Consider the following 7,149-nt stretch of genomic DNA (forward strand, 5'->3'; position numbering starts at 1 on the left):
GCTTCTAGCCATTTCTCGGAATCTGGTCTCATCACAGCTTCCTGATAGGTGGTAGGCTCATCTTCTATGAGCATAACGTCATCATAGTCAGACAAGAGAAATGAGTATCTCTCAGGCTGACGACGTACCCTATCAGACCTGCAAAGAGGTATGTCTACTTGAACCGATTGTTGTTCCTCAACTCCTTGTGGAACAACATCATCCACAACACTTTGTGGTTCCAGTTCAATTCCATCGAGGCATCAGTGCTATTGTTCGCATCTTGAACTTCTTCAAGATCGAACGCGCTCCCACTAGTCTTTCTAGAAACAAAGTCCCTTTCTAGAAAGACCCCAGTCTTTGCCACAACTACCTTGTGCTGACTGAGAATGTAGAAGTAATATCCCTTTGTTTCCTTGGGATATCCGATGAAATAGCACTTGTCGGATTTGGGTCCTAATTTGTCTGAGACTTGACGTCGTACGTAAGCCTCACAACCCCAAATCCTCATGAAAGACACCTGGACATCTCTCCCAGTCCATATCCTATATGGTGTCTTTATCACGGCCTTGGATGGAACTCGGTTGAGAATGAAAGCTGCCGTGTCTAGAGCATATCCCCATAGATATGTCGGAAGATCTGTGTGACTCATCATAGATCGTACCATATCTAATAAGGTACGATTCCTCCTTTCGGATACACCATTCCACTGTGGTGTTCCAGGAGAAGTGAGTTGAGATAAAATCCCACACTCAGCTAAGTAGTCACGAAACTCATGGCTTAAGTATTCTCCACCTCGATCTGATCGAAGTACCTTAATACTCTTGCCAAGCTGGTTATGTACTTCATTCTTGAATTCTTTGAACTTTTCAAAGGATTCAGATTTATGTGTCATCAAATACACATAACCATATCTACTGAAGTCATCAGTAAATGTGATGAAGTACCTATAACCGCCTCTAGCTGCAACATTGAAAGGGCCACATACATCCCTATGTATGAGTTTAACAAATCAGTCGCTCTCTCGCTGTGCCCACTAAAGGGAGTCTTGGTCATCTTGCCTCGTAGGCATGACTCGCATATCTCATATGATTCAAAATCAAACGAGTCCAGCAAACCATCCTTATAGAGCTGGGATAAGCGCTTGTCATTTATATGACAAAAGCGACAGTGCCAGAGATAGGTGTGGTTCATATCGTTCTATTTGAACCTCTTGGTACTAACGTTATAGATAGGGCTCTCTAGATCTAGAATATAGAGTCCGTTTATCAGAGGTGCACTACAATAGAACATATCATTTAAATAGATAGAACAACATTTGTTCTTTATTATAAACGAGAATCCTTTCTTGTCCAAACAAGAAACTGATATAATGTTCTTAGTCAAGGCAGGCTGTTCGCTCTCCGCAAGTGTACGGAAATGTCGCAAGTAATATAAAAGATTATCGTATCCACAGGGACTGGAATAAGCACTAGAAATGTCTCAATGCGAATTAGCCAAACAACTATCCAATCGTTTCAAAAGCAAAGTAAGGTAAACAAATCTAATCTTAAAGATCAACAAACAAGAGTTTAGTGTTTTGGGTTATGATAAAGGGAGATTCTAGGAGTTTCGGTTTCTTTGTAGGATTTCTCGAATGTAAATGGTTCACCAATTCTTATCCCTCAATTGCCAAACATGTAGAAAGTTGTCGGTTCTCTCTTGCAATAGACAACCGGCTAAGGACTAAGAAATGTATCTACATAGGATTAATTAGACATGAACCTATGTTGTCCTTACACAGAAGTGTACCTATTACTATGCCTTCCTCGGATATCAACGTAGAAGCCCACGACTTATCAATCTATCAAGATACAAGAAACTAATCACAAAATCCATCCTACTCTCTTGAATATTCCTATTTCCTCTTCAAGATTGTCTCTCAAACGTCCTTACACGGGCTTGCACCTGTCACGTGGATCCCTCGGATGATCGAGTGAGAGTTTATCTTTACAAAGTTCATAAGAAATTCAAACAATTAATCAAGAATGAGAATTAAGCACGAATCATCTTTAATCGTTCAAGATCTAATTGATACAAGCAAGATAATGTCATTGAAACAAGAGAATGACAAATCCATAAGAGATTACATCAATCCATCATACAAATACTCCCTTCATCCTAGAATACAAGATCTACTCCATGAATCGAGGAAGAAAACCCGAAGAAATAGAGAATACAAGCATTCCTTAAATCCCCAATCCAAGAAACCAAGAAAAGGGGGAAAGAGAAAACTTATCTACGAAGAAGCTTCGTATTCGGATCCAATCCTCGCTCCGGAGCCGGAATCGCCAAGACCTCCCCTTGAATCGTCCAAAAATCCTCCCAAGAATGGGAGGAAACCACCAAATATTGCCTTCTCCCAAAGGGGGAGAGATCCCCTTTCAATTCATGAAGGAGGGTTTAAATAGAGGAGGGAATCGGGCGCCACACGGCCCTGTGACACGGCCGTGTGAGATTCACACGGTCATGTCCAGTTCCTTCTCTGCCAAAACTGCACGGCCGTGTGGTTCACACGGCCACAGCCTGCTTAGTCTCTGGAAATGCTACACGGCCGTGTGGTGCACATGGCCACAGCCTGCTTAGTCTCTGGAAATGCTACACGGCCGTGTGGTGTACACGGCCACAGCCTGCTTAGTCTCTGGAAACCTCACACGGCCGTGTAGATCCACACGGCCATGTAAGGCTTCTGCTCTGGTTGGCTTCAAATCTTGACATGGCCGTGTGAAGTTCACACGGCCATGTCATTCTCCACTTCTGTTGGTGCCAAACTCCACACGGCCCGAGCTCCATACCAGTGCAGGGCCGTGTGAGGTACACGGCCCGGTGCTTTCTCCCTTTGTTTCCTCCAATGCTTGCCTAAGGATGTAGATTCTTCACCAAATCGACTCCTGTGTACAGAAAATGCACAAAAAGCAGATCTCCGAACCAAAAGAGTAAATATGCTAAAAGGAAAGCTGGAAGTATAAAAATGCATAGATCAAGCATGCTCAAAGTATGTAAATGTGCGTAAAAACATGCATAAAAGAGTATATAATCTACGCACATCACACCCCCAGACTTAAACCTTTGCTTGTCCTCAAGCAAAATGCCGCAGTCTAAATTCATATGTTCTACAACACATTCATAAAACCTAGTGCACTTTCCTAACTCTATCAAAAAGTTTCATTAGAAAGCATGATCATAGAAACAAGTAAAGTATGGTTCAAGCATAAGAATCTTGTGCACAGTGTAAAAGTAACTCAACACTCTTCAAGTTTCAATCGATGTCCTAGTCAAGTCGTCATCAAATTTGAATTCCTAGTGTTTCCAGTGAAAGACAAGTAACCAGTGATAGGCACTTACTCACCATTCACTTGGTTCATATTTCTCAACTAACCCAAGGTCTCAAAGGTGTGCTCAATCTCAAGAGAAGCTAAACAGTCATTTCCCAAGTAACCTAACTCGGTCTGAAAGGGGTGACTTGCTAGATTCCACTCATGACAACTATTTTTTATATCCCTTATTTCCTTTTTTTTTTTTTTTTTATAAGTGTTTGCATTGTGCAAAACTTATTCACAAATGTAATTTTTAGCACACATGTTGGGATATTTTGATTTTTCCAAATGAGCTTTAATGATTTGAGCCTCATCCAGTAACCAAAATGAAAGTTGAGAAATCACCATGGAAACCAAGTACTAAGCAAACACGATGAATCATGACTATTTCAATGACATCAACTATTCAAGCATCAAGCACAAGTGTAGTGAAGATAAAATCCTTAAGGTTGAACCAAAACTAAAACTCATCACCATAAGTTTCTTAGTTTGTTTCATGCTACCCAAGATAGAGAAAAGAAGTACATAAAGTTTACTACTAGCATCATTCGAACATCATGAATCAAGACAATAATCATGCTAACATTTCACTTGAATCCAAGAAAGCATATAAGTGAAGATTTGATGTTCTCAAAAATTTTTTTGCCATGATTATTTCAAAAACAAGCAAAATAAAGCAACAAGAACCAACATGAAAAACTAACAAAAACTAAAAACTGAAAATGAAAACCAAACTAAACAGTACATGACACCCCCCCCAGACTTAAACTTTTCATCGTCCCGATGAAAACTAAAAACAATGTGGAGGAAATTTTAAGAGAAGTTACCAAGTGATGAGCTCCAAATGGTTGACATTCATGTTTTTAAAGATACTCCTTCATCCAATACTCACATTCCTCCACAAATTTGAATTCTACAACAATAAGATAGACAAGAAAAATTAAGTAGAGGATACATGTTTATTATAAAGAGAGAACTAAAGACATAAAAGAAAATAAGGAAAATGAACTTGGGTTGCCTCCCAAGAAGCGCTTGTTTAAGGTCATTAGCTCGACCACCTCATTAGATTCATCTAAATCTTGCTCTTGGAGGGGTAAGATATTTTAGAACCCTCCTACCAAGGGCTCTTATTATGGAGAGAGCTTTCATCAAAGGAGCTATAAAGTAAAGTATAACTCTCTCTATCTTCGTCTTCTTGGAAATTTTTTCAGGTGGTCGAAGACGGTTCAGATTGAGCTTCCAATTATTGGCCCATGTGAAATCTGCACATCCAAGAGAAAAACAAATCTCCCACAAGCATGTTATATAGTATAGAGCTAGAACCGTATCAAGATAAGATGAATAAGTAATAAAAACTGAATCACATCCAACAAAATCAATTATAGGTACCTCCATAAAGTTTTCCAAAAGATCACAAGAAATACTAACCTTACTTTGCTGAGAAATACCTGAAATTTCTAAACATGTAGATGTGACTTCCTCTGAATCAAATGATGGTTCTGGCTCTAGCTCAGGTGTTGATGATATCAATGATGGTGATTCTTGAGACTATGCTAGCTCTGCATAAGTCCCTACACATTGTTCCACAACATGATTAATTCTTAAAACCTCTAAGGGTTGTGTTGACAAAGGTGGTGATCCTTGAGATGCTGCTTCCACAACATAACTCCCTACACATTCTTCCATATCATCATCATCAACACATACATCAAAAAATAAACCAACATCTATGTCCTCAATAGGAGAATCAATAACATGAGGATCAATAACTTCACTTGCAGTTTTAAGTTGATCTACCACATCACATTCATCATCTGAAAATTCAATGTCACTATAACACCTTATAAAATTTTGAGGTAGATTTGAAAACTTATTTACCACTGCATTATCAATAAAATCCTCATCTGAAAAATCTTCATCTTCATATATATTCAAAAATCTGCACTCAACCATATTAGTGTCACAGGATTTGTCGAAGTCTTTATTTTTATTGACCCCCACTAACCTTTGTGGAAAAGGAACCCTTAGTGAAGGTCCTGGGAAAGATTGAACTTCCTTTTTCCTAAATTTCCTTTGAGCTTTTGGAGGAGGTCCAACTTGCTTATCTAATGTTGGTGTGATTAATCGTTGAGGGAAAAGTACTTGTGGCCTTTGGGAACTTCCTAGAGAAATGGAACTGAGTTCTTGTGATCTTCTATTATTCTTCTCCTCAATTCTAAACATGTCATTCTTCATAGGTTCTTCATGATTTTTGCCATTTCTCAACCCAAGATCATCACACTTTTCATTGGATCTTGACTGTGTAGGAGGGGGATCTTCTTTAAACCATTTTGAAACAATACTATCAAGCTTTGCCCCCAAATGTTTGAACTCCTCACTCTGTGACTTATGAATTTCAACATTTTTAGGCGGTTGAATTTTATTTTGTTTGATAGGCTCTCTTACATTTATGGCTTGTACTTCTTGAATATCTGAGGGAAATTCCATCCAACTTTTGTTCAACCATTCATGGAGGTTCAATGTCACTTGATCAATCAATGAATAAGCTTCATCTACACTTTTGTCCATAAAAGAACCTCCAGCTGATGAATCCAATAAACTCTTGTTTGAGAAAGAAATTCCCCCATAGAATATGTGCAAAATCAACCATTTTTCAAAACCATGATGAGGGCACTATCTTTGAAGACTCTTGAATCTATCCCATGCTTCTACTAATGATTCTCCATATGCCTGAGCAAAATTTATTATGCAATTCCTCATATACACTGTTCTACTTAGAGGAAAAAAAATGATCCAGAAATTGCTTCTCCAATTGTTCCCAACTTGTGATGCTTTGAGGATAGAGAGAATATAACCAAGTCCATGCTTTATCCTTGATACTGAAAGGAAATGCCATCAATCGAACTGCATTTGCTGACACTCCTTCACATTTCACCATATCACAAATCTCTAAAAATGTTTCAAGATGCAGATAAGGACTTTCTGATACTTCTCCTCCAAATTTGTGACCTTGTATCATAAAAATTAACTCTGGGTCTAGTTGGAAACTTTCTGCTTCAATTTGAGGTTGCACAATGGGAGACAAAAATCTTGCAGAAATTGGTGTAGAAAAATTTCTCATGGGTCTGCTTGACATGTTAGTGCTCATGGATATTCAAGAAAAAATTTTAAAATGAAGAATCAAAGACAAGAAATAAAATGCAATATGAAAAGCAAGAAATAAAATGCCGAATTTAAATTGCAAGAAAGAAAGTGCATAATGAAAACAAGAAAGAAAAGATAAATTCATATGCCAAAGATTGCAAGATATGTTTACAAAAGAAAAGAAGAAAGAAACTAGATCAAAGAGAAAATAGAGAAAAGTTATATTAGAGTGCTAGAAATCAAGAATGTAAGTTAGAATTAGAATTATAATTGCAACAAAAAGAATTGTCAAGAATCTTATTCAGGAAAAGAAAAGCTTATAGAAAGAGAATTCTAAAAAAAAAAATTAGTTACAACTATGCAAATGTAAAGGAAAACAAATGTTATGTTTAGTCTAACTCAATTGATAATTCCTAATGTTATAGCGCAGTCCCCAGCAGCGGCGCCAAAAACTTGTTCGCTCTCCGCAAGTGTACGGAAATGTCGCAAGTAATATAAAGATTATCGTATCCACAGAGACTGGAATAAGCACTAGAAATGTCTCAATGCGAATTAGCCAAACAACTATCCAATCGTTTCAAAATCAAAGTAAGGTAAACAAATCTAATCTTAAAGATCAACAAACAAGAGTTTAGTGTTTTGGGTTATGATAAAGGGAGATTCTAGGAGT

At 37.9% G+C, this 7,149-nt stretch overlaps 1 non-coding gene across 1 annotated transcript; it reads left to right on the forward strand.

Annotated features, from left to right (window-relative positions):
- The first annotated feature begins 5,991 nt into the window (after positions 1-5,991).
- Positions 5,992-6,097, forward strand: LOC122025895. Its single transcript, XR_006123913.1, has one exon. It is a non-coding gene; the product is annotated as a small nucleolar RNA R71 (small nucleolar RNA).
- Positions 6,098-7,149: the final 1,052 nt, after the last annotated feature.

This window comes from Zingiber officinale, chromosome 9B (genome assembly GCF_018446385.1).
Source record: "Zingiber officinale cultivar Zhangliang chromosome 9B, Zo_v1.1, whole genome shotgun sequence".
NCBI classification, from domain to species: Eukaryota; Viridiplantae; Streptophyta; class Magnoliopsida; order Zingiberales; family Zingiberaceae; genus Zingiber; species Zingiber officinale.